This window comes from Heteronotia binoei, chromosome 19 (genome assembly GCF_032191835.1).
Source record: "Heteronotia binoei isolate CCM8104 ecotype False Entrance Well chromosome 19, APGP_CSIRO_Hbin_v1, whole genome shotgun sequence".
In the NCBI taxonomy this organism is placed as follows: Eukaryota; Metazoa; Chordata; class Lepidosauria; order Squamata; family Gekkonidae; genus Heteronotia; species Heteronotia binoei.
Genome location: NC_083241.1, coordinates 1885215 through 1910337, shown reverse-complemented (window position 1 = coordinate 1910337; position 25123 = coordinate 1885215). Strand labels below are relative to the sequence as shown.

The 25123-nt window shown below is 50.5% G+C and overlaps 1 protein-coding gene across 1 annotated transcript in view; it reads left to right on the top strand.

Moving 5' to 3' along the window:
* Nucleotides 1-20331: 20331 nt before the first annotated feature.
* Nucleotides 20332-25123, top strand: part of PAQR5 (progestin and adipoQ receptor family member 5) — a 39156-nt gene continuing 34364 nt past the window's right edge. Inside the window, exon 1 of the mRNA XM_060259887.1 lies at nt 20332-20398. The gene's annotated coding sequence lies outside the window, so the exon portion shown is untranslated. The remainder of the gene's footprint in view (nt 20399-25123) is intronic.

The window sequence follows — 25123 nt, the reverse complement described above, 5'->3', positions numbered from 1 at the left end:
GAGAAAGTAGAGGTTTGAGGAATCCAAGCAGATGGCTGTGTGAGTTTGGATAAGTCTATGAAAGGTGTTCCTTCCCGAGGAAGACCAAGCGAAATGTGCCTTGCCAGTCCACGATGCCACCCTATGGCTCTAGGTTGACATTTCTGCAAATCGCTCGGCCGGTCACCAAAGCACAAGCTCCAGATGCATTTCAGCAAAGTCAGAGGCATATGCATTGCTGGCAGCCATTCACTTCCTTCTCATATTACTACAGACTGTAATTGCTGGATCTCTGCATTACTTTGGAAAGGGTGTGGGCCAGTTATTGGGTTGGGAAGTAAAGGATTTCTGCAGATGGAGGAGCAAAGTGATTTCCACCACTTCCCATTGCAGGTGTCCAATTCCCCCCTTGCTTTTTCTGGGGGTACCCTGCCCTTCTCCAAGACCAGCATTTCAAGGGGGCACTTTGGGCCTCATCAGAAAAGAGAAGGGGAGGAACTCACACGGCATTAATGGTTCCATCATCAGAAATACTTGTTCAGTGGGATCCAGGCAACTGAGACAGAGAGCCAGTTTGGTGTAGTGGTTAGGAGCTCAGACTCTAATCTGAGAGAACCGGGTTTGATTCCCCACTCCTCCTCCACATGCACCTGCTGGAGTGACCTTGGGTCAGTCGCAGTTCTTGAAAGAGCTCTCTCAGCTCCACCTACCTCACAGGGTGTCTGTTGTGGTGAGGGAAGGGATTGTAAGCTGCTCTGAGACTCCTGAGTAAAGGGTGAGATATAAATCCAGTCTCCTGCTCGTCCTTCCCTCCTTCTCCTCCTCCTCGGTGTATCACTTGGGATTACAGCATCTGCACCGGAAGGTAGGACCAGAACCAAGGGGTTGAAATTAAATCAAAAGTTTCCAGCGCAACATTAGGAAGAACTTCCTGACCGTTAGAGCGTTTCCTCAGTGGAACAGGCTTCCTCCTCGGAAGGTGGTGGGCTCTCCTTCCTTGGAGGTTTTTCAACAGAGGCTAGATGGCCGTCTGACAGCAATGTGGATCCTGTGAATTTAGGGGGAGGTGTTTGTGAGTTTCCTGCATTGTGCAGGGGGTTGGACGAGATGACCCTGGAGGTCCCTTCCAATTCTATGATTCTATCTGGCTTGGAGAGGTGTCTGGGCTTCCCATTTCCCAGGGTTCATCTTTTCCTGTGGCGCAGATTGGTGAAGCTGCAGTCCTGCAGTCTGAGCTCTTTGCTCACGACCTGAGTTCGATCCCAGCAGAAGCTGGATTCACGAAATCGACTCCAGGTTGACTCAGCCTTCCATCCTTCCATCCTGCTGGGGGGAAAGTGTAGATGACTGGGGAAGGCAATGGCAAACCACCTCGTAAAAAGTCTGCTGTGAAAACATTGCGATGCGACGTCACCCCAGAGTCGGAAACGACTGGTGCTTGCACAGGGGACTCCCTTTATGTTTTCTGCACGCAGGGGTAGAAAAACTGCAGATTTCTGACCAAGTAGATCTTTTTTCTCGCTCTGTCCCCATCCACAAGTCTCATGACTGGAGTGATTTGCTGTGTCCTTTCAGAGAAACATGGAGGCATACGACCTTTGGCGGTTCAGGGTTTGAATTGTGGAAGGAAGCAGAACTTGGAGAAATGAGGGAGGAAAGAGTCCAAACTGCAAAGAGAAGGTTAGCTTTCCTTGAGAAGGCAAGAGAAGTTTAGAAAAGAGAACAAAGAGAGGACGTGTCCTTAGATCCCGACAGTTCCCTCTCTGCCAGTGCGTGTTGATCAGCCTAAAGGGGCACAGATTGGTAGCAAAAGCAGATATGAGCCTTCGAAGTCCCTCCTTGGTAATGGGGCTGAATTGTTTCAAAAAGAGGGCTTTCTAAGAACTGCCCCTTCTACAAGACTTACGTCCCTCCTTCTTTTGCAAAGTGTGGTTAACTCAAGCAGGGCTTTTTTTGTAGCAGGAACTCTTCTGCCTATTAGGCCACATCCCCCGATGTAGCCAATCCTCCTGGAGCTTAAAGTAGGCCCTGTACGAAGAGCCCTGTAAGCTCTTGGAGGATTGGCTACATCGGGGTGTGTGGCCTTATATGCATAGGAGGTCCTTCCATGGCTTTTTTTGTAGTGAAACTATAGGATCTTAGCATACAGCCGTGTAAATAAAACCGCTAAGAGACGCCATACGTTTTAAACAACCAGACAGCGTAATGTAGAGGTCAGTGGTGTTCTGACCAAGCTTGCGCATAGAACTTCAAATAGGCAAGAGAATGTAGCAAAAAGACATTCACAGAAGACGGTTCAAAAAACAGTCTTTCCAATCACAAAGGAGTAACGATATTCTAGTGTTTAGTTCAAAGAACTTAAGGAAGCCCTTCCAAAGACGTCTGTTCTAGATATCAAGACGTTCCATCCGCCTTTCTTCAGCTAGGAGGTTTATTTATCACTGGAACCCAATCTTTACAATACATTCACAGAAGACCAACAAGGTTCAAAACATGTCTGTCAGATTTCCAGGCTCTCCGTGAGCTTTCAGTCGGCCCTGCACTGAGAGTCCTGTAAGCTCTTGAAGGACTGGCTACATCAGGGGTGTGTCCTAATAGGCAAAGGAGTTCCTGCTACAAAAAAAAAAGCCCTGGTTAACTGCATTTGGAGTGGCTGACCCAAACGTTAGGGGGAGGGGGCCACTTTGGCGACACGTTAGTGCCTTAACGATGGGGCTTCCTGCTGCAGGCATAATGACGGTTCGGTAGCAGCAACGGTGGTGCTCTGATCCGCCTTGGCATTCCCAGGGCTTCCGGCTGTGTGGATTCGTTGCCTGTTTCTTGACCTCAAACGGCCAAGTGGTTCGGGTGAGAAAATTGAGCTCTGTTCTGCTTGAACGATGGGTTCTGGCCCCTGGGGCTGGCTCTGAGCCGGCTTCTCTCCGTGGCTGACGTGACCAGCAGCAGAAGAAACGTGGCAGCCAGAGCTCGTGAGCCGCCCAACCAAGTGCTGGTGAATAACCTCGATCCAGAAGGAAAGGAGCAAATTCGCCTGCAGGCTTGATGCGATGGGGCATTTATCATCCGCAAAATGGGGCTGGTGAACATTTGTTCCTCGAGGCCTTTCACAGGATCCTGTGCAGATATGACGTTCCCAATCTCCTAAACCTGGTTAGGTCAGAAACATGCTGTAATCTCATATTTCCCCCCTCCGTTCCCCTTTGCGTGGATTCCCATTCTTTCCCATCCCTGTTGTGTGAATTCCCATCTCCCTGCTGTGAGAGCCCTCTCAGCCCCACCCACCTCATAGGGTGTCTGTTGTCGGACGAGAGATGTAGGAGATTGTGAGCCTCTCTGATTCAGAGAGAAGGGCAGGGTATAAATCTGCAGGCGTCGTCTTCTGTTCATAGTTAATCACTGACACAGTGTTAACACGAATCATGGTTAATTGGCAAACCAAGGTTTGAAAGCCCTGGTAACCACGGTTTGTGTTGACGTTCCCAATCTCCTAAACCTGGTTACGTCAGAAACATGCTGTAATCTCATATTTCCCCCTCCGTTCCCCTTTGCGTGGATTCCCATTCTTTCCCATCCCTGTTGTGTGAATTCCCGTCTCCCTGCTGTGAGAGCCCTCTCAGCCCCACCCACCTCATAGGGTGTCTGTTGTGGGGGGAGAGATGTAGGGGATTGTGAGCCTCTCTGATTCAGAGAGAAGGGCAGGGTATAAATCTGCAGGCGTCGTCGTCTTCTGTTCATAGCTAATCACTGACACAGTGTTAACACGAATCATGGTTAATTGACAAACCAAGGTTTGAAAGCCCTGGTAACCACAGTTTGTGTTGACTTCGGTGCTGAATTCTGGTTAGCTCAAAAAGGGGAGGGGAGGATATTATTAATTGAGGGGAGGTGGAGAATGTGGGGGGGGGGGATCCAGGCCCTCCGACATTTGACTTTGGGAATGCCGTTGTCTGCACTCGGCCTGTCTTGGGTTTTTCGGAGCGTGTGTGTGTGTGTGTGTGTGTGCGCGAGATGGCTGGTGACGGCATTCCAAGGAGTTGACTCTTGCACGTCCTGTAATTATTATTTTTTTAAAGGTGAGGTTGGGGAGCGTTTGTGATAAGGCAGGTGCCAGGCGTGTGTCGGACTGTCAGAGCTAACGGATGCCTTTTGGAGGGCTCTCACCTTCTTCCGTTTCATCACTACACGGCAAGTGTTTACTCACGAGCAACACAGTGCACGTCGGGAGACCCGGCGCAGTGGGACGCAAGCACAACCGCTGAAAGGAAAGGGCAGCAGCGGCCGTTTCCTTCTCTGTCCTCGTAAGACTCTTCGCAGACCGGGAGGCTGCTTTCCTCGTCCACTTTGTGACCGGCCTTGTGTCGATTTCTTTTTTTTCCTTTCACATGTGGGATTTTACACCATGTGTTAAATATGCAATAAATTGTTTACAAGGTGCCCTTTGGGGGCTGCCAGACCTTTGTAAAGCTGTACAGACTCGGTGGGTTAAGCACAAGGTTGCACAGGTTAGTTTTATACACAACAAGATGTGGGTTTTTTTGCAGGGGGACACGGGTGGGGGGGGGGCTATTATGTTTATATATCTATAAGGAAAAAAAACTATTCAAGTAAACCGATCGACCTTCGTGCTCCATGTAAAGCTGCTTTATATTGTGAAATAAAAAAAAGAGTTTTTAATCTTAAAAGGTCCTTCGCCGTGATTAATTCTGCTCTAAGACAGGCAGCCGTCTCAGGCTGCTTATGAAATAGCCTAACGGGAAGGGAGAAATGATTGTTTTTAAAGGAAAGATGTATTAATATGTCGGATGAGACAAATGACCATGAATGCATTTGACGGAGGTGGATCATATAGGACAGAGGTGACTAAATTGTGCCTCTTTCACACATATCGTGCGACTCTCGAAGCCCCCCCCCCCACCCCATCAGCCGGCTTGAAGAAGGCATTTCTCTCTTTACATCACTTCTCCAAGCCAGCCAGCAGCTTGGAGAATGCATTTAAAGTTGCTTTCTGTCCACCTCTCCCTCCCCTCCCCTAGTTTGGCGTAGTGGTTAAGTGTGCTGACTGTTATCTCGAAGAACCAGAGTTGATTCCCTACTCCAGGGGTGGCCAACGGTAGCTCTCCAGATGTTTTTGCCTACAACTCCCATCAGCCATTGGCCATGCTGGCTGGGGCTGCTGGGAGTTGTAGGCAAAAAACATCTGGAAAGCTACTGTTGGCCACCCCTGCCCTGCTCCTCCACTTGCAGCTGCTGGAATGGCCTTAGGTCAGCTGAGTTGTCCTTGAAAGGGCAGCTGCTGGGAGAGCTCTCTCAGCCCCACCCGCCTCACAGGGTGTCTGTTGTGGGGGAGGAAGGGAAAGGAGATTGTGAGCCGCTCTAAGACTCTTCGGAGTGGAGGGCGGGATATAAATCCAATATCTTCATCTACCTCACAGGGTGTCTGTTGTGGGGGAGGAAGGGAAAGGAGATTGTAGGTCGCTCTGTCCTTGAAAGGGCAGCTTCTGGGAGAGCTCTCTCAGCCCCACCCACCTCTTGGGGTGTCTGTTGTGGGGGAAGAAGATAAAGGAGATTGTGAGCCGCTTTGAGTCTCTGATTCAAAGAGAAGGGTGGGGTATAAATCTGCGGTCTTCTTCTCTGGATGTGGGTTTAGCTTGTCCCCCCTCAACCACTTGACCAGCGGCCTTTCTGCTGGGGTGGGGAGAAGACAACCGCTTTTCTGGAGGCTTCTTCAAAGCCCAGTGGATAGGCCTGCGTCTCATGAGCATACTGGCCTCACCCTAGTCTCAGGAACCCATGCCACCCTCTGCCTTGCATAGAACCAGGCGGGCAGCCGGGTTGGTCTGAAGCAGTTGAACAAAGCAGGAGTCAAGTGGCACCTTTAAGACCAACCAAGTTTTATTCAGAACGTCAGCTTTCGTGTGCTCTCTAAGCTCGCTTCATCAGACGAGGGGATCAGGTATTGTGGCTGGGATACAAGCAGTTTGTTGATTCAGAGGGCAAACTAACTGATCACCTGGTCACCTAAAACAGTGTGGCTTGGCCATTTGGTCTGGATAGCCATAAAAGGTAATAAAATTCCCTGCCAATTGGTGTTTCTGCAAATCTAGGTGAATCACAAAAGGACATGTCTATCCAAACCGTTCTATATATATGAAACCGTTCTAGAAGGAAACGATCCGTTCATGCCCAGAGGTTTAACACCTAGATGCAGTATGATCTGTGTTATGGAGCAGACCTGGGTCTGTTGAAAAATCTTGGGGTTTGTCCCCGTCAACATTTTTGGTCAACTCAACATGGGGACTTGCTGGTAAACAAGGCAGACGATTGCTCTGCAGCAATTGCAAGCTATCCCCCAACACGATTATTTATTGAGTGAGGGGGAGGTGTTGGTGAGGTTTCCTGCATTGTGCAGGGGGTTGGACTAGATGACCCTGGGGGGTCCCTTCCAACTGTATGATTCCATTTACGTTCTTCGCAATCTGCTTTTATCAGCGAGACTCAAGATGGATTTACACAGCAAGGGTCGATACGATCAACAGGATGGGACAACGTTGCAGGATTTGGATCGCAGAAATCTGAAAACAAACTGTAAGTATTGATGCAACATCTTAAACGATGCAGAGACCAGTAGCGGGGACATACTTAGAGTAACTTAAGAGTGCCAGTGTCTGTAACCCAGACCCCCAGCAATTACCCCACCAGCCTCTCTGCCTTTTCCCTGCTTGCGCTCTGGATGACAATATTGATTCTCATTACTTGGCAATTTGTTAAGAAGGGCTGCGTGGAAAAAAAGAAGGATTTAAATATGTTGTCTTGGTGATGAATCTGAGTGTTTGCTGCTCAATTTGTGGTGAAAGGAGAGATACACTTGCCATCTGCTGAGAACGATGGATGGCTCGTGTGGCTGGCATATTGAATCGTTTGCCTCCGTCAACGTTCCGCGGCCCTTGCTAGAAAATACGGGATGGGAAGGTAAAGGAGATTGTGACCGCTCTGAGATTCAGAGGGACCGTCTCTCCCCATATGAGCCCCAGAGAGCGCTGAGGTCAGCTGGAAAAAACCAGCTGAATATCCCTGGGCCAAGGGAGGCCAGATTGAAGGCCACCTTCTCTATTGCAGCTCCACTGCTGTGGAATCAACTCCCAGAGGAGGTACGGGCCCTACGATGTTTAGATCAATTCCGCAGGGCCTGTAAAACCCACCTCTTCAAAATAGCCTTCAACTAATGACAAGTTAAGAAAGTGCCGCTGGAAATGCTTTTAGTTACCGAATCTTACTGAAGATTTGATGTTTATAGCACCATAATGTTAATTTTAATATAATCTGTAATCTATTTTTAATCATGATTTTATAAGTATAACTGTCGATGTATAATGTGTTTTTATGTTGTGAGCCGCCCTGAGCCTGCCTCGGCGGGGAGGGCGGGATATAAATAAAAAGTATTATTATTATTATATAGTATAGGGCGGGATATAAATCCAATATCATCATAGTCGTCCTCGTCTTCTCCTTCTCCTTCTTCACTCCCCTCCCCCAAAGGAGGAAGATATTCCTGGCTTTCCTGAGTGACTAGGGAAGGACTATTCTGCACAAATCTTATGTCTGGGTCTGGTATCATGCGCCTCCCCCGTGCGCTGTAACAAGTCTGTGGGGAAGAGGACGACTTCTGGCATGTTGACTGGTGGCTACCAAGGGGCTGGAAGTCTCTGTGGGGCTCTGCCCAAAGGCAGGGCTGCGCCCTGTGTGGGCCCCCAGAGGCAGAATGTCTCTTAGTGGGATAGCCCCATATCTGGGCCAAGGCCCCTTGTGTCAGAAGGTGCGCTGTTGAAACCCAGCTGAATTCCCCACCTCCCCATAGCACAAATCCCCACCACGCTTCCCACTTCTTGGCTGCCGGGTTCTTCCAGTGGTTGAGCTCTGCTTTCCTCTCTGCTCAGCAGCCCACTAAGGAGAAAGGGCAGCCCCTTTAGCCCCCGTTTGCTCTTGCCTTGAAAGGCTCCTCCCATGTTCTGTGGCTCCTCCCTTTTGTCGCTTCCTGGCCCTGAAGCCAGGTTAGTGTAGTGGCTAAGTGTGCAGACGCCTATGTGGGAGAACCGGTTTGATTCCCCTCTCCTCCACTTGCACCTGCTGGAATGGCCTTGGGTCAGCCAGAGCTCTCGTAGGAGTGGAAGCCAAGCAGGGTCCACACTGTTTAGTCCTTGGATGGAAGAGCAGCAAGGAAGTCTGCACCTTGGACACTTAGCAATCCCTCAAGAGTACTTCCCGGTGGAATGTGGGCATGCCAAAGAGCTGGCAGGTGCCAACGTTCTGGGGGTGCTGAGAAGGAGACGCAGCCGCCAGGATGGATTTGAAACGCCTGTCCACGTGAAGAGGTGTCAGGGTTGGGGACAAGAGGCTGGGCTATCTGCCAAGTAGTTGTGTTTCAGGAGACCCCTGCTCCCCACGGATCTTCCTTCCTCCCCACGGATCTTCCTGCCCCCTCCCCCCAGCATGCTCTGCAGCCTAGCTGGCACGGGGCAGAAGAGGGGATGTTCCATGGGCATTGTTGGGGGGGGTGCATCCTAAATTTATGGGGAGGGAGCTTCTCCATAAATTCATCGGTAGTGATGATGGAGGCCCCTCCCTATGATGTCACTGGATCAAATGTCTCTGGCTGCCCCCCCCCCCCAAGAAAACAAAAAAGTCTGCGCCCCTGGGGGAAGCTGTTCTCTGTTGTGTGGTGATGAGTTGTAATTCTAGGAGTTCTCCAGCCACCGCCTGGAGGTTGGCAGCCCTGCTTGCAGAGCCAAGGCCCTCGCAGGTTGACAGTGGGCTCTCTGTTCTTCCAAGCAAGCTTCAGCCAGGCAGGCAGGCAGCTTTGGGGGCGGCCGCTGTGCCAAAGGGCCTGCAAAGGCTTCCCTGAGCGTCCCTCCAGACTCAGACAAAGCGAATCTCTCGCCTCGATCCCCACCGCCTGTGTGATGACAAGAGGGAGAGACGGGAGCTATTTCAGGGTCACTTCCCACCCGGCGTTCAGCCCTGCCTTTTTTGGGAAGCGGAATCTATTTGCTGACTGGGCAGGGGGGAGCAGTGCCCCAGCTGCACTATGCTGCAGTGTCCAGAGGAGGCCGAGCCAGCGGAGGGCTCGGCCTGGTCCAGTTGCCCTCCCCGGCTGCCAGGGCAGGGTGCCCTGCTGCGGCTCCAGGAGGAAGACGATGGCGCAGGGCCCACCGAGGGTCACGCTGGGTGGCAAGGTAATTGGGACCGGCTTCCTGGCACTGCTGCCTCTCCAAAGGGCAGGGGCAAGAGAGGGAAAAACAGCTGCAGCCGCAGGGCCCGGGGCAGGGGGCAGAAGGGCTTGTAGCCTCCAGCCCGGCACCACCACTGCCCCAAAAGAGGCTCCCTGCATTGCGAAGGCCTGGATTCTGCCACTTCTAAAGTGGACCAAGGAACTGGGAGGGGGAATAAGAGCGACTCCGGGTGGAGGAGGGGGGGAATATTTGCTTTTGCTCGGGGGGTGGAATTCTAGCAAGAGCTCCTTTGCATGTTAGGCCACACACCCCTGATGTAGCCAATCCTCCAAGAGCTTACAAAAAAGAGCCTTGTGAGCTCTTGGAGGATTGGTTGCCTCAGGGGTGTGTGGCCTAATATGCAAAGGAGCTCCTGCTAGAATTCCACCCCTGCTTTTGGCTAAGCTGGCGGGGCAAGAGGTGAATCTCTGCTTCAGTCCCGTTCAGTGTTCCCTCCAAGCTGAGTTAGTGTGAGTTAGCTCACGTTTTTTTAGCCACCGGCTCACATAGTTTTGTCTTAGCTCGGGAAAGGTGACCCCGGAGCATTGATGCAGCAGCTCACAGCTTTCATGCCAGGAGCTCACAAAGCTGAATTTTTGTTCACAAGACAGAGAGTTTTGGTCCTGTTTAAAACTGCTTGGAGTAGTTTGGGCGTCTCTGCTGCTGCTTCTAAGCAGAGGGACTTTTCCAAAGTGGAGAAGGTCGTAGCCCAGAGTGACTTGGTCTCGTCCCCCAGTGTTGCCAACCTCCAGGTAGGGAAAAACGTAGGAGGCTGTTTGCAGCATACTCGACCTACAAAGACAGCAGCCCTTAAACTAAGTGTAGGCTTAGAAGAATGAATCAAAGGTTGTTTTTCTGTTGATTGTGCACATGTATCGATTCAATAACGTGGCACTTCTGTAGGCAGCATGCAAAGTTTGCAGTATACTTGACCAGCAAAGACAACGGTCTGCTTCATTCAAGGAAAACTGCAAACTTTGCACACTGCATACAGAAGCAATTGCTGTTTCAACCCGGCAAACCACGCGTGTTTTTCTTAGAAGTATTGTTGTTAAAAAAGTTTATTGCGTTTCCCCTTTAAACGCCGCGAACATAAATACTCCATATATCGCAGAGTACAATTACGCACTGCTATATTGTTGGTGGAGGGCGTGTCGCTCTCGTCTTAAGCTGTGTTACAGGAGTTGTAATTGTTCTTTGCACAGTAATTTTTCACAGCCTCCTACGTCTTTCTCAGCCTTGGCTGTGTTTCCCTCGTTTCGTTGCCAAACCTCCAGGTAGGGCCTGGCAATCTCCCAGAATTACAAGTGATCTCCAGACTACGGTAGGGTTACCAGGTCTGGGTTGGAAAATACCTGGAGGCTTTGGGGGTGGGTCTGGGAGAGGGCGGGGTTTAGGGAGGGGAGGGGCCTCAGCATGATACAACGCCATAGAGCCCACCCTACAAAGCAGCCCTTTCCTATTTATTTATTTATATTTTGATTTATATCCCGCCCTTCCCACCGAAGTGGCTCAGGGCGGCTTACAACATATAAAACTTACATAGGTTTGGCTTAAAAACAATTACATAGCAGCAATAGATTAATAAAACATAAAAAAAACAGCGGTCTGTCAGAATGCACTAGCTCCATCCAAATTTCTCAGTGTCGGTTAATTGTAGGCCAGCCGGAAGAGGACTGTCTTGCAGGCCCTGCGGAACTGCCCTAGGTCCCGCAGGGCCCTCACCTCTTCCGGCAGCTGGTTCCACCAGTAAGGCGCCGTTACCGAGAAGGCCCGATCTCCGGTAGATTTCAAACGGGCCTCCTTGGCCCGGGGATTACAAGTAGGTTTTGCGAACCCGATCTCAGTACTCTCTGGGGAACGTGTGGGGAGAGACAGTCCCTAAGGTAGGCAGGTCCTAGGCCATATAGGGCTTTAAAGATAATGCCCAGCACCTTGTACCGGACGCGGAATATTATTGGCAGCCAGTGCAGATCCCGAAGCCCCGGCCGGATGGGCTCCCATCTTGGGAGCCCTAATAACAGCCGGGCAGCGGCATTCTGCACTAACTGCAACTTCCGGGTTCAGCACAAGGGCAGCCCCATGTAGAGGGTATTACAGTAGTCCAACCTCGAGGTGACCGTAGCATGAATCACCGTTGCTAGAACGTCGTGCTCCAGGAAGGGGGCCAACTGCCTCGCCCGCCTAAGATGAAAAAATGCAGACTTGGCAGTGGCTGCTATCTGAGCCTCCATTGTCAATGAAGGCTCCAATAGTACCCCCAGACTCTTGACCCTGTGTGCCGCTGTCAACGGCGCCCCATCAAAGACTGGCAGGGGAATTTCCCTTCTCGGGCCATGATGACCCAAGCTAAGGACCTCTTTCTTTGCCAGATTCAGCTTCAGCCCACTCAGCCTAAGCCACCTAGCCACCGCCTGAAACGCCCGGTCCAGGTTTCTGGGGCGCAGGCAGGCCGGCCGTCCATAAGTAGATAGAGCTGGGTGTCATCAGCATACTGGTGACAACCCAGCCCATACCTTCAGGCAATCTGGGCAAGGGGGCGCATATACATGTTAAACAACATCGGGGAAAGCACCGCCCCTTGAGGCACCCCGCAATCAAGCGTGTGTCTCCGGGACAGTTCGTCCCCAATCGCCACCCTTTGTCCCCGACCGTCAAGGAAAGAGGAAAGCCATTGTAAGGCCAGCCCCTGAATCCCTGCGTCGGCAAGGCGGCAAGCCAGCAACCGATGGTCGACCGTATCGAACGCTGCTGATTGGTCTAACAACATCAGCACCGCCGAGCCGCCTTGATCCAGATGCCGTTGAAGATTATCCACCAGGGCAACCAGCACTGTCTCCGCCCCATGGCCCGGGCGAAAACCAGACTGGCGGGGATCAAGGATAGAAGCGTCCTCCAGGAAGCTGATCTCTGCCAGCTGGAGATAAGTTGTAAAAGCAGGAGATCTCCAGGCCTCACCTGGAGGCTGGCAACCCCACTCCAGAGATCCATCTGTTTCCTTAGAGGATTAGCAGCTTTGGAGGGTGGACTGTATGGCTTCATACTCTGCAAAGGTCCTCTTCTCCCCTCCCCAAACCCTCCGCTACCCACTAGGCTTGCCAGAGTGCCCGTGGAACTGCCTGAAGCACCAGCCTGCTGTGTGGTTTGGCTTCATATTGACACGTGGCAGCCAGGCCGTTAATTAGCAGGTCAGCATAGGGCTGCCAGCCTCCAGGCAGGGCCTGGACATCTCCCACTTATACGACTGATCTCCAGCTGGCAGAGCTCAGCTCCCCTGGAGAAAAGGGCTGCTTTGGAGGGGGGACTTTAGGGCATTGACCCTGTAAAGACCCCTCCCTTCCCCAAGCCCCGCCCTCTCCTGGATCCAACCCCAAAGCCTCCAGGGATTTTCCAGCTCAAACCTAGCAACCCTAGAACTCCAGCTGGCAGAGCTCAGCTCCCCTGGAGAAAAGGGCTGCTTTGGAGGGCAGGCTCTATGCCATTGGACCATGCTGAGGCCCCTCCCCTCACCCCACCCTCTCCTGGATCCACCCCCAAAGTCTCCAGGTATTTTCTGACACAGACTTGGCAACCCCATGCTGAGCCTCGATCCTTCTTGGTTGCCCTGAAAAGGAGCAGGTGATTCTGGTGTCTGCTTCTCCGCTTCCTGGAGTAAAGGCAGCTTGTGAAGCTGGTTTCTCAGCTAAGGAAGAGGGGGCAAAGTCAGAGTCTCCCCCGCAAGCAAATTGTTCAGACCTGAAGTTTCATTTTGTTTTCTGGGAAAGGACTTCCAGCTGTATCGCTTTTCTATCATAGTTTTTTATGTTTTAGACTACTTGGTTCTCATACTTTAAAATCCTCCTCTGTTATTTCTTACATTAAGATTACAACGGACTTTAGGGCTGTTTGGGGAAGTTGGTGCCGTTTCCAAGAGGCTGAGAGGGGACCCTGTTGGAAGGGACGGTGGCTCAGTGGTAGAGCATCTGCTTGGGAAGCAGAAGGTCCCAAGTTCAATCCCCAGCATCTCCAACTAAAAAGGATCCAGGCAAATAGGTGTGAAGAACCTCAGCTGGAGACCCTGGAGAGCCATGAATGGGGCTGTGGCTCAGTGGTAGAGCATCTGCTTGGGAAGCAGAAGGTCCCAAATTCAATCCCCGGCATCTCCAAAAAAGGATCCAGGCAAATAGGTGTGAAAAAGCTCAGTTGGAGACCCTGGAGAGCCATGAATGGGGCTGTGGCTCAGTGGTAGAGCATCTGCTTGGGAAGCAAAAGGTCCCAAGTTCAATCCCCGGCATCTCCAACTAAAAAGGATCCAGGCAAATAGGTGTGAAAAACCTCAGCTGGAGACCCTGGAGAGCCATGAATGGGGCTGTGGCTCAGTGGTAGAGCATCTGTTTGGGAAGCAGAAGGTCCCAAATTCAATCCCCGGCATCTCCAAAAAAGGATCCAGGCAAATAGGTGTGAAAAACCTCAGCTGGAGACCCTGGAGAGCCACTGCCAGTCTGAGAAGACAATACTGACTTTGATGGACCGAGGGTCTGATTCAGTATAAGGCAGCTTCATATGTTCAATCCAGCTAGTTTTGAACTAATCCCGGAGAGAATGAATGGGCAGAGCACCACCGCCACCTGGTGCTCGGAATCGAAACAGCGCCAACACTGTCCGTGCAAAAAGAACAAAGTAGGCGTCAAGGAGCACCTTTAAGACCAACGAAGTTTTATTCAGAATGTAAGCTTTTGTGTGCTCTGAGCACACGCCATCAGACAGTAGGATGCTGTTGGTCTTAAAAGGTGCGACTTGACTCTGCTTCGTTCTGCTGCTTCAGACCAACACGGCTGTCCACCTGGATCTATCTATGTGCAAAAAGAATTCGGGGGTCCGACTGACTTTCTGTGGCTGGGGGGGGGGCACTTTCGGGTCCCAAATTCTGTTCTCTAATCCAGCCTCTTGTCCGGGTTTCTTTGAGTGGAGGGGGGGGGGGCTCCAGAGGGAATTTGGAAGCTGGGGGCGCTCTTTGGTGCATGCCCAGGCAGAGTGGAGGAGTGGCCCATGCTCACGGAAGGAGGTGTGTGGAATTGGGGGAATGATGAGGTGAACCGATGAAACCCAGCTCTGGGTCGGGAAATACCTTCCTGGGTGGCAGCAGAGCTTGGGCCCCAGAGAGGGCGAACTGCTGTGGGCCAACCCGCTTAGGCCGGTGCAGCCCAGATGAGCTGAGAGGCAATAAACTTGGCAGGTCCCATCCAGCTTCTGCCACTTGTCAATGATTGATTGGGCTGCCTGCCTGTCGCTTTTCTCCAAAGAAGAACAGGTGCAGAAATGTGGGGGACTCGAGTGCTAGTCCACCGTCTCGTCCCTGCAAAGGGGCAAAACCAAAATCGCCAGAGGTGGAGCAAGGTGGGTCTGTCTGTAGCGGGAGAAAAGAGCAAGTTAGAATCAAATGGTTTAATAAACTGGGAGACCATTTGGTCTGGATTGCAATAAAAGCTAATAACAGTGGCCGGTTAATTGCTGTTGCCTAGGTGAAACAAAAGGGCATGCGATGTTCTTGTCCACTTTGGGAATGCCCAGGGTGCAAACTGATTTGTCTAGATTTTTTTTCTAATTGTATTCAAGTGGGAACTCCCCCCCACCCACCCTCTGCGTTCATGACTTCTAGATTGAAGTTGGATGAAGAAACTGGTTACCTTCAGGAGAGGTGCAATCAAGAAATAAACTGGGAAGTGAATTAGTCGGGCTACGATTGTTTTAGACTGAGAACCTTTCAAAGCAGAACAAAGTCTGAGTCCAGTGGCACCTTCAACCCCAGCAAAGTTTTATTCTGGGGAGAAGCCTGCATGGGCACACGCAAAGCTTATACCCAGAATAAAACTTGGTTGGTCTTCCAAGTGCACCTGCGGGATTCCAACTTTGTTCTGCTGCTTCACGGAGACCCGGCCAGCCCCCTGCCCTGAATCTATCTTGATGTACGTTAGTGGACATCTGAATTAAGCTTTCACTTGAGGAATGTGTTGAATTGTGTGGGGGGTGTTCTGTAAGCCTCCTGGAGCCTTGCGGAAAGGCAAAGAGAGACACCTGCCCAAATTCTGTCTTCTGCTGAACTGAACAGGTTGCAGCCAAAGTCAAAGCCATCCCAAAGAGGAACACACATAAGTCAACCTCCATCTGGAAAACAGGTGAGAAGTTTGCCCCCCCACCACACACTTGAAAAAAGATTGAACCTGGGCTGGAGGGCCTGGCCAGCTGCCAGTCAGCAAACACAAGTCTGCACTTGCTTTCTTTGCTTATTCAGTTTTTAAACAGCCTTCCCTCATGGAACAGGGCTCAAGGCAGTGTACACAAGAAAAAAGTCTTTATATAATATAATAAAAGCTTGAAGTCATAAAATATACAGCAAGAGTATGACTTCCTGACAGTTAGAGTGGTTCCTCAGTGGAACAGGCTTCCTCCTCGGGAGGTGGTGGGCTCTCCTTCCTTGGAGGTTTTTCAACAGAGGCTAGATGGCCATCTGACAGCAATGAGGATCCTGTGAATTTAGGGGGAGGTATTTGTGAGTGTCCTGCATTGTGCAGGGAGTTGGACTAGATGACCCTGGAGGTCCCTTCCAAATCTATGATTCTAACAGGTTGACACTTAATCAAAAGAGTTTTTGGCTCAACGTTAGGAAGAACTTCCTGACAGTTGGAGCGATTCCTCAGTGGAACAGGCTTCCTCCTCGGGAAGTGGTGGGCTCTCCTTCCTTGGAGGTTTTCAAGCAGAGGCTAGATGGCCATCTGACAGCAATGAGGATCCTGTGAAGATCATGAGAAGGAGTGCAGAAGGGTTGCATCAGTGCTTAGTTCTCGTGGCCCTTTCTTACATCCCCAGGGAAATGCTGACGGCCACTTTGTGGTCCGGATACAATTTTCTCCAGGCCTGTTTGGCCAGGGATCCTAGAGGTTTTTTCCCATCTTCTGGGTGTAGAGCAGGGGTAAATGGAAGTGTGCGGGGTGGGGGACAAGGTATTTGTTAATTTCCTGCTTTGTGCAGGGGGTTGGACTAGATGACCCCAGAGGCCTTTCCAACTCTGTGATTCTAACAACGAGAGACCACAAGCACCCTTGTGCGTGTTTCTGTTTTGGATGCCTTTGCCTTTGGCTGCAACCGGCTCAGTTCACCAGAGGACGAATGCAGAACCCGTCTTGTTTCTTCCGCTTCTGCGGGTTAGGATGGGGAACTAGAAAGACTGGCTCTCCGTTGCTGACACCTTGGCTATCTCTTATGCTGAAGATGTTCAGTTAATGAGTGATTAATGCAGCAAGCATTTGCAAGCTGATTTTTCAAAAGACAGCTTTTCTCGGCCCTCCCATTGCAAGCACGAGGAAAAGGCTTGGGGACGCAGTGGCGGCTTTGCCCCATCGCCTGTTCTGCACGAGCTGTTTCCAGCTGCCCCCTGCTTATTGGTGGAATATCCATCCCCACTCACCCACCCCAGCAGTTTAACGGGAGGGGGGCCTGACGAGCTGTCCCCAAGCAGAGCAGGACCAGCCTCTTTCCCTGAGCGGAGTTGGAGGTAAGCCGAGCCAGCCTCTAGCACAGACGTAGGGGACTATTTCCACTGTCTGTGAAGTGGGGATGGAGGGGGAAATAGGCAGGCATGCAAGCTCTTCTCCACCATAGAGGTTGCCCAGAGTGTGTGGAAAGAGCGCAAGAGCCGAGGGAGCCGCTGGAAGGAGGGATGGAATTAAAGAGGGTGCTGCAGGGCTCTCCCTTAGTTGCATAGCTCTTGTAGGAGCTGTATTTACTAACTTTGGTGTCAAGGCAAAGAGAGATGCCTAATGATGCAAATGGTGGTCAGTGATTTATATGGTACATGTCTGTTTCCTTCTCCCACTGGTGCCAAAAAATAATTCCCTAACCTTTCCTTATGCTGGTCTTATGGGGACTGTTATTTCCAGCTTTTGTTTTTTTTAAAAAGTCTCCTCCTAGCATGGTCATGTTGTAAAGTGCATACAAATGTATTTTATCTGTCTGTGCAAAGAAGGTATTAAGAGGTTTTAGAAAGGCACGTGTTTAATATTTGTTTGTGTCTTATGGCTCTCAAACACCTGACACTTATTCTATGTGACTCTTCCATATAAGCATCCGTATAAGTCTCACCAAGGGAGCTTTGACTCTCAGAAGCTCCTACCCTGAGAACTTTGTTGGTCTCAGAGGTGCTGCCAGAGTTGAATTAAGCTGTTCCTCTGTAGACCAACATGGCTCCCCTCTGAAAGTAGGACTGTCAGATGGGGGGCGGGGGGGGGGTAGAGTTGCCTGCTCCAGGTTGGGAAACTCCTGGCGATTTGGGGGGTGGGGCCGGCGGAGGACACAGACCTCCGTGGGGTGCAATGCCATAAGAGTCCACCCTCCACAGCATCCACTTTCTCCAATGTAGTAAAAAGTCCAGTAACACCTTAAGACTTACAAATTTTATTGTGGCATAAGCTTTTAAGAAACACAGCTCTCTTGGTCAGATGCATCTGACCAAGAGAGCTGTGTTTTTCAAAAGCTTATGTTGCAATAAAAATTGTTAAGTCTTAAAGGTACGTAAGAAACCTAAAAGGTTAATATGCAAATAAAGGGCCGAACATTAAAAACAAAGTATAAAAAAAATCATAAATCAACATACGTGTATTTATCGTAGAAAGCTAAAACCATTCATTTATCGTAGAAAGCTAAAACCATGTGCCCCAGAGAGTACTGAGATCGGGAACTCGAAATCTCCTAGTTATCCCCGGGCCAAAAGAAGCCCACTTAAAATCCACCAGGGACCGGGCCTTTTCTGTGGCGGCCCCCTCCTGGTGGAACCAGTTGCCGGAGGAGGTGAGGGCCCTGCGGGACCTTGCCCAGTTCCGCAGGGCCTGTAAGACAACCCTCTTCTGGCTGGCCTATGACTAGCTGGTACAAGAACTCCAGGTGTAGTTATATTAGAGGTTGCTGTCCCTAATGTTTTAAATGGTTTAAATGTCTTATAATTTTAAATATTTTATAATTTTAAATGTATTAATTAATTTTAACTGTTTTATGTTTAAATGTTATTATGTGGAATTTTATGCTGTGAGCCGCCCTGAGCCACTTGTTGGGAAGGGCTATAAATTAATAAATAATAATAATAATAATAATTCAAGGGCCCATCATAAGCCTCTGTCCTATGTAAAATCATAAAACCTCAATGGGAACCCACTCAACTTAACCTGACGCGTTTCGACCTAGATTGGTCTTCAGAGGACAGAAAGGTAAGTACACATATTGGCTCATAATATAGAACAGAATAAAACAATAGAACAATGGTGGACCACAAGGAAATTTAGTGAAGTGACAAAGGCTTGGAGATATTCTTGAGGCCTCTTGTTCTATAGCCTTATCAAGATAATACCTATAGCATTCAGTGTGTTTTTGTATGCCACGTGGTCCAGAATTGATCAAGTAAAGTCAGAGCCTGTGTGCCAAGGTTTTATGATTTTACCAAGGATAGAGGCTTATGATGGGCCCTTGAATGGTTTTAGCTTTCTATGATAAATACATGTATGTTGATTTATGATTTTTTTACACTTCGTTTTTAATGTTCGACCCGTTAATTGCATATTAACCTTTTAGGTTTCTTACTCCAGTTTTTGGGTTAAGTTTCTTTCCCGCCTTTGTTTTTCTTAAGTCTTAAAGGTCCCATCGGTCTCTACTATTTTGCAGCAACAGACTAACATGGGTTGGGATCACACACACTAAATGATGCACTTTTGATCAGCTTTCAATGCATTTTCCAACTGGATTTTGCCCGTTTACACAGTAAAATCCAGTTTGGAAAGTGGATTGAAAGGGCATTATTTAGCATGTGTGATCGCAGCCAGGGCTGACTTCTGTGGATCCATTTTCTCCAATGGAACCGGTCTCCTTAGTCTAGAGATGAACCGCCATTCCAGGGGATCTCCAGGGCCCACCTGGAGGCTGGCATCCCTGTCTGAAAGATAACTGCAAAGAGTCCCACTCTCTCTATGTCCACTGTGCCATCTTTGCCCTCAGGCCCAAAGAAGTTCTGGGTTTTTCGGAGCTGACCCGATGCGACGTCTAGGGCTGCCAATCCCCAGGTGGGGGCAGGGGATCCCCTGGTTTGGAGGCCCTCCCCCCGCTTCAGGGTCATCAGAAAGCAGGGGGGAGGGGAGGGAAATGACTGCTGGGAACTCTATTATTCCCTATGGAGATTTATTCCCATAGAAAATCATGGAGAATTGATCTGCGGTTATCTGGGGCTCTGGGGCGGCTGTTTTTTGGGGTAGAGGCACCAAATTTTCAGTATAGCATCCAGTGCCTCTCCCCAAAATACCCCCCAAGTTTCAAAAAGATTGGACCAGGGAGTCCAATTCTATGAGCCCCAAAAGAAGGTGCCCCTATCCTTCATGATTTCCTGTGGAAGGAAGGCATTGAAAAGGTGCCGTCCCTTTAAATGTGATGGCCAGAACTCCCTTGGAGTTCAATTATGCTTGTCACAGCCTTGATCTTGGCTCCACCCCCAATGTCTCCTGGCTCCACCCCCAATGTCTCCTGGCTCCACCCCCAAAGTCTCCTGGCTCCACCCCCAAAGTCCCCAGATATTTCTTGAATTGGACTTGGCAACCCTAGCGACGTCACTGCTGCCAAGGCGAGAGGCAATGTCGGCAGGGGCTGCTTTAGAAAAGAGCAAGAATGCAGCAGCACCTTCTAGAGTAGGAAAATTTTGGGAGTCCCTGCTCACTTCTTCAGGGGTTGTGCCTGTCATGCTTGCAGAAACTCTCTGCACTAACAAGCTGCTGTACCTTGTCCAGTGTACAGATGTGAGTTTGCACCTTTGGGATCTCTGTTTGGGGTGGGGGCGGGGGTCCTGATTTGAAGGAAGGCGGCTCCCCAAACTCTGCTTCCTTCCCTCCCCACCCCCCAGAAGCCACAGGAGCTTGCCTGCTTCACAGCTGTGCAGTCCCTCTTTGCTTCTGTATTTAGCTGCCGTTCCAGGAACCGTTACCCGTTTTTGATACATGGAAATGCTTGATAAGAACACGCCCTCCTATTTGAGCAAGGAGGGCTGGGGAGGGGGCAGGTGGGGTGAAGCTGGGCCTTTGCAGGAGGGAACTTTCCAGAGAGTCCGGCCGCCCCAGAGACTGCATCACCCCCCCACACACACTCAGGTACAATCTTGCCCCCCTTCCTTGAACTGCACAAGTTGGTGGCTCAAGGGGAGGGGGAGTGGAAAACCCTACAGCTAAAAACTTTTTATTTTAATGCGTTCAGTAGTAAGTGTGCAGTACTTTTTAATGCATTGCAAAGGGTCGTCGTTTTGGTTTTTGCAAAATGCTTTTTGCTTTGAGTTTCAGTCAGAAAGGTGGACTATAAATAGCATAATATTTCAAAAAGCGAATGTCACAATTGGGCCTCTTCCTTGCAAACAAAAATGTAGTTTGGTGGCACTGTGAAGACGAACAGGTTTATGGAAATGGAAATAATTGTGGCATTGGAATTCACAATGTATTAGTTTAGACTAAACATTCCCCCCCCACACACACCACCTTTTTAAATTAACACAGTTCAGGTTCTGGCTGTTGTGAAGGCTGTTGTGAACACACTGGTTCTGGCTGTTGTGAAGGAGTACCCGTGCGTATCTGGTATCCTTTTGAGTTTTGCCTCATACATTTCATGGCCTTTGCATCCCTAATGTTCAGCACCCCACACAGACACGGTGTAGGGTGTAGCTTTGTGTCTGCTGACTAGGGTTGCCAATCCCCAGGTGGGGGCAGGGGATCCCCCATTTTGGAGGCCCTCGCCCCCAATTCAGGGACATCTGAAAGCGGAGGAGGGGAGGGAACTGTCTGCTGAGCACTCCATTATTCCCTATGGAGATCGATTCCCATAGGGTATAATGGAAAATTGATCTGCGGGTATCTTTATTTTTTATTTTAGTAAATTTCTATTCCGCCCATTCCCCGTAGGGCTCAGGGCGGAGTAGGGCTCAGGAGCTCGGGGGGGGGGCTGTTTCTTGAGGTAGAGGCACCAAATTTCCAGCATAGCATCCAATGCCTCTCCTCAAAACACCCTCCAAGTCCCAAAAAGATTGGACCAAGGGATCCGATTCTATGAGCCCCCAAAGAAGGTGCCCCTATCCTTCATTATTTCCAACAGAGGGAAAGTGCACAGTTCCTTTAAACGTGATGGCCAGCGCTCCCTTTGGAGTTCAATTATGCTTGTCACAACTGTGCTTCTGGCTCCACCCCCAAAGTCTCCTGGCTCCTCCCTCAAAGTCCCCAGATATTTCTTGAATTGGACCTGGCAGCCGTACCGCTGACTGGGGGTTCGCTTCATGCTTGTGATGAAGCAGCTCTAAGCCAGAAACTTCACGCGACGATAAATCTATAAGCCTTCAGGTGACAGAGATCTTGTGGAATTAATTTGCGCCAAATCCTCTGCCGGGTTTAGCTAGGAGTTTATTTGCAAGAAGCTTCCCAGCGAAAAAGCACTTCTGAGCATGCACAGACTGCATTTCCCACACCCATGGAAGAGCTCCAGCCTCCTTTGCGCATTGAAGTGCTCATGTGTCGACTGGGCCCCAGCTTGGCATTTGGCAGGACTTACAAATAGAAGGCCTCGTCAACCTCTTTCCTACAAGAGAAAACTCGCCCCTGATTTTCTGGCCCCCCCACCCTTTGCCGATTTATTTATTTTTAAAATAAATTAAATGCATTTATTTTTAAAAAGTTGCTTATCTGCCAAGCGCTGGGCCTCTGTGCCCAGATGAGCTGGTTGGCCACTGCGGGAGACAGGAGGATGACCTCGAGGGACCCCCACTCTTCTCAACCATCCAGCGGGACTCCTCTTATGTGCTTTTTGGGTTGGAGGGTGGTCTATAAATCAGCCCTTTCCGTCTCCCAAACCCCTCCATTTTACATGGGAGGGGGCTTCCATTTCTGCTCTTGCCTATCAACTAGAGCTGAGGGATGGGAGGAGGAATTAGCCAACAGGAAATGCCTCTCATTTGCCTTTAATGTGGATGTTGCTGGGGGGGGGGAAATCCAGAGGGGGGGAAATTATGCCAGCTTTTCTGCCTTCTTCAGTAATTTACATCATCTACAGTTATGGAGCTGGGGGGGATTGTGAAGTTTTCCACATGGAGACAAGCTTGTGCGGCTTCTCCGTTGCTGTTGATCCAGCGCATCATAGCAGGAGGAATTCCGCAGGGTGGGTTTCCCCACGTTTGCCCTCCTCCAACTTCCTGGCAGCGGTCGTGCCCTCAAGGGTCACCAAGAATTTTCCAGTTCCTTTTTAAAAACTCACAACTGGAATTTCATTACATCATTATAACATAACAGATTCTCTGAATTCACAGCATCCCTTTCCCAAAAAGTAAGTCCCAACCAATGTTCCCTCTAAGCTGAGTTAGTGCGAGGTGCTTCACAGTTTTTTAGCCTCCAGCTCACACATTTTTGTCTTAGCTCAGGAAAAATGGAACTCTCTGTCTGGAGCAGGGATGCTCTGGATTCTTGGTGCCGGGTGGGGAGGCAACAGTGCGAGGGCTTCTAGTGCCCTGGCCCCACTGATGGACCTCGTGATGGCACCTGGGTTTTTTGGCCACTGTGTGACACAGAGTATTGGACTGGATGGGCCATTGGCCTGATCCACCATGGCTTCTCTTTTGTGACACAGAGTCTTGGACTGGATGGGCCACTGGCCTGATCCAACAGGGCTTCTCTTGTGTTCTTATGTGACACAGAGTCTTGGACTGGATGGGCCACTGGCCTGATCCAACATGGCTTCTTTTATGTTCTTATGTGACACAGAGTGTTGGACTGGATGGGCCATTGGCCTGATCCAACAGGGCTTCTCTTATGTTCTTATGTGACACAGAATTTTGGACTGGATGGGCCATTGGCCTGATCCAACAGGGCTTCTCTTATGTTCTTATGTGACACAGAGTGTTGGACTGGATGCGCCATTGGCCTGATCCAACAGGGCTTCTCTTATGTGACACAGAGTGTTGGACTGGATGGGCCATTGGCCTGATCCAACAGGGCTTCTCTTCTGTTCTTATGTGACACAGAGTGTTGGACTGGATGGGCCATTGGCCTGATCCAACAGGGCTTCTCTTCTGTTCTTATGTGACACAGAGTGTTGGACTGGATGGGCCACTGGCCTGATCCAACAGAGCTTCTCTTATGTTCTTCTGTGACACAGAGTCTTGGACTGGATGGACCTTTGGCCTGATCCAACATGGCTTCTCTGATGTTCTTAAAAATGGCCCCAGAGCACACTGATTGGTGCAGAAGCTCACAGCTTTAATGCCAGTCATTCACAAAGTAGAGTTCTTGCTGACAAGACTCAGGGAGCGTTGGTCTCTACCCCTTTTTGTTGTGGAGCTATAAGAGAGGAAGTGTCACCATGATCAAAAAAGCTCTCCCTCTGGTGGCAGGCTGAGGAAGTGTCCGCCCTGTGGGTGGGACTGGGAAGCCCCAACCTCTCCCATTCTCATGGCAGAGAGCCCGGGTTTGCTGTACTCCTCCCCCAAACTTCCCAGCAAAGCAGGTTTGAGAAAGACGGGAGGGAAGAGAGGGAAGCCCGGGAGGTGGGTAAATGCACTACGGTGCTGTGGAAAAGGGGTGGGGGCAGGAATCCTGCTGCCCAACGACATCAAACCCAGGAGAAAGAGTCTCAGTGGGGAAGACCTGGACCTCCCTGGCTTCAGACCAGTAGGGTTTTCAGCCTGAGGCTGGCAACACACCTTACGGGGGCGGGGGTAGGCTTGCTGGCACCACCACCATCATCTTGTAAGGGTGATGCTCTGGGGTGTGCCCAAAACTCCCTGGGACCCCAACGTGGTGCTTGCCAAGTGCTTCCAGAAAGTGGGTGGGTGTGGTGTGATGGGCTTTGAAAATGCAAATGCTGCTGCTCCAGAAGCTTCTGCCACCACGCAGAAATGTTGTTATCCCGTGACAAAGTTATCAAGGGATAGCATCTTTTAGACGGACCAAGTTTTATTCAGACTATAAGCTTTCACGCATAGGCAGACTTCATCGAACAAATGCCACATTGCTTCAGACCAGGGCTTTTTTGGGGTAGAAAAAGCCCAGCAGGAGCTCATTTGCATATTAAGCCACACCCTTGACACCAAGCCAGCCGGAACTGCATTCCTGCGTGTTCCTGCTCAAAAAAAGCCATGCTCCAGACCAACACGGCTACTCACTTGGTGCTGTTATCCTGTCTCTCGTGGCGAGCCATGAGTCCGGGTCCTAGAAGGGCCCAGATTCGCGGCTTGCCATGCTCCTGGCCTGCCTCCGCCCTCCCCTGGTTTTGCCTGCGCTGCTGCCGCCTCTTGGCTGCTCCTCCGAGATGGGCTCAGCCTGGGCCCATCTCGGAGGAGCAGCTGCGGTGGGCGGGGAGGGGGCGGCGGCAGCCTCGCCCGCTCCAGGATGGGGCGGCTCGCCATGCTCCCCGGCGCCGTTTCCCCCCTCCCCCCGCTTCCGTTTTTTTGGGGAGCGGAGAAAGAGGGTGGAAATCCTGGGGTCCCCCGCCAGGGCGGGAGGGTTGGGAAGCCTAAAACCACAATAGTTAAAGGTGCTATAGTACAACACGGTATATATCAGATGGCTAGGTGTCACTTCAGGATTCCATCTTGTAGGCCATTTGGAAAAGGACAGTTTTACAGGCCCTGCGGAACTGATTATCGTCCCGCAGGGCTCGAACCTCCGCTGGTAGTTGATTCCACCAATGGGGAGCCATTGTTGAGAAGGCCTGCGCTCGTGTTGTTTTCAGTTTGGCCTCCCTTGGTCCAGGGATTTTTAGGAGATTTGGGGAGCTAGATCTCAGTGCTCTCTGGGGGATATATGGAGAGAGGCGGTCCCTAAGGTAGGCAGGTCCTCGGCCATTTA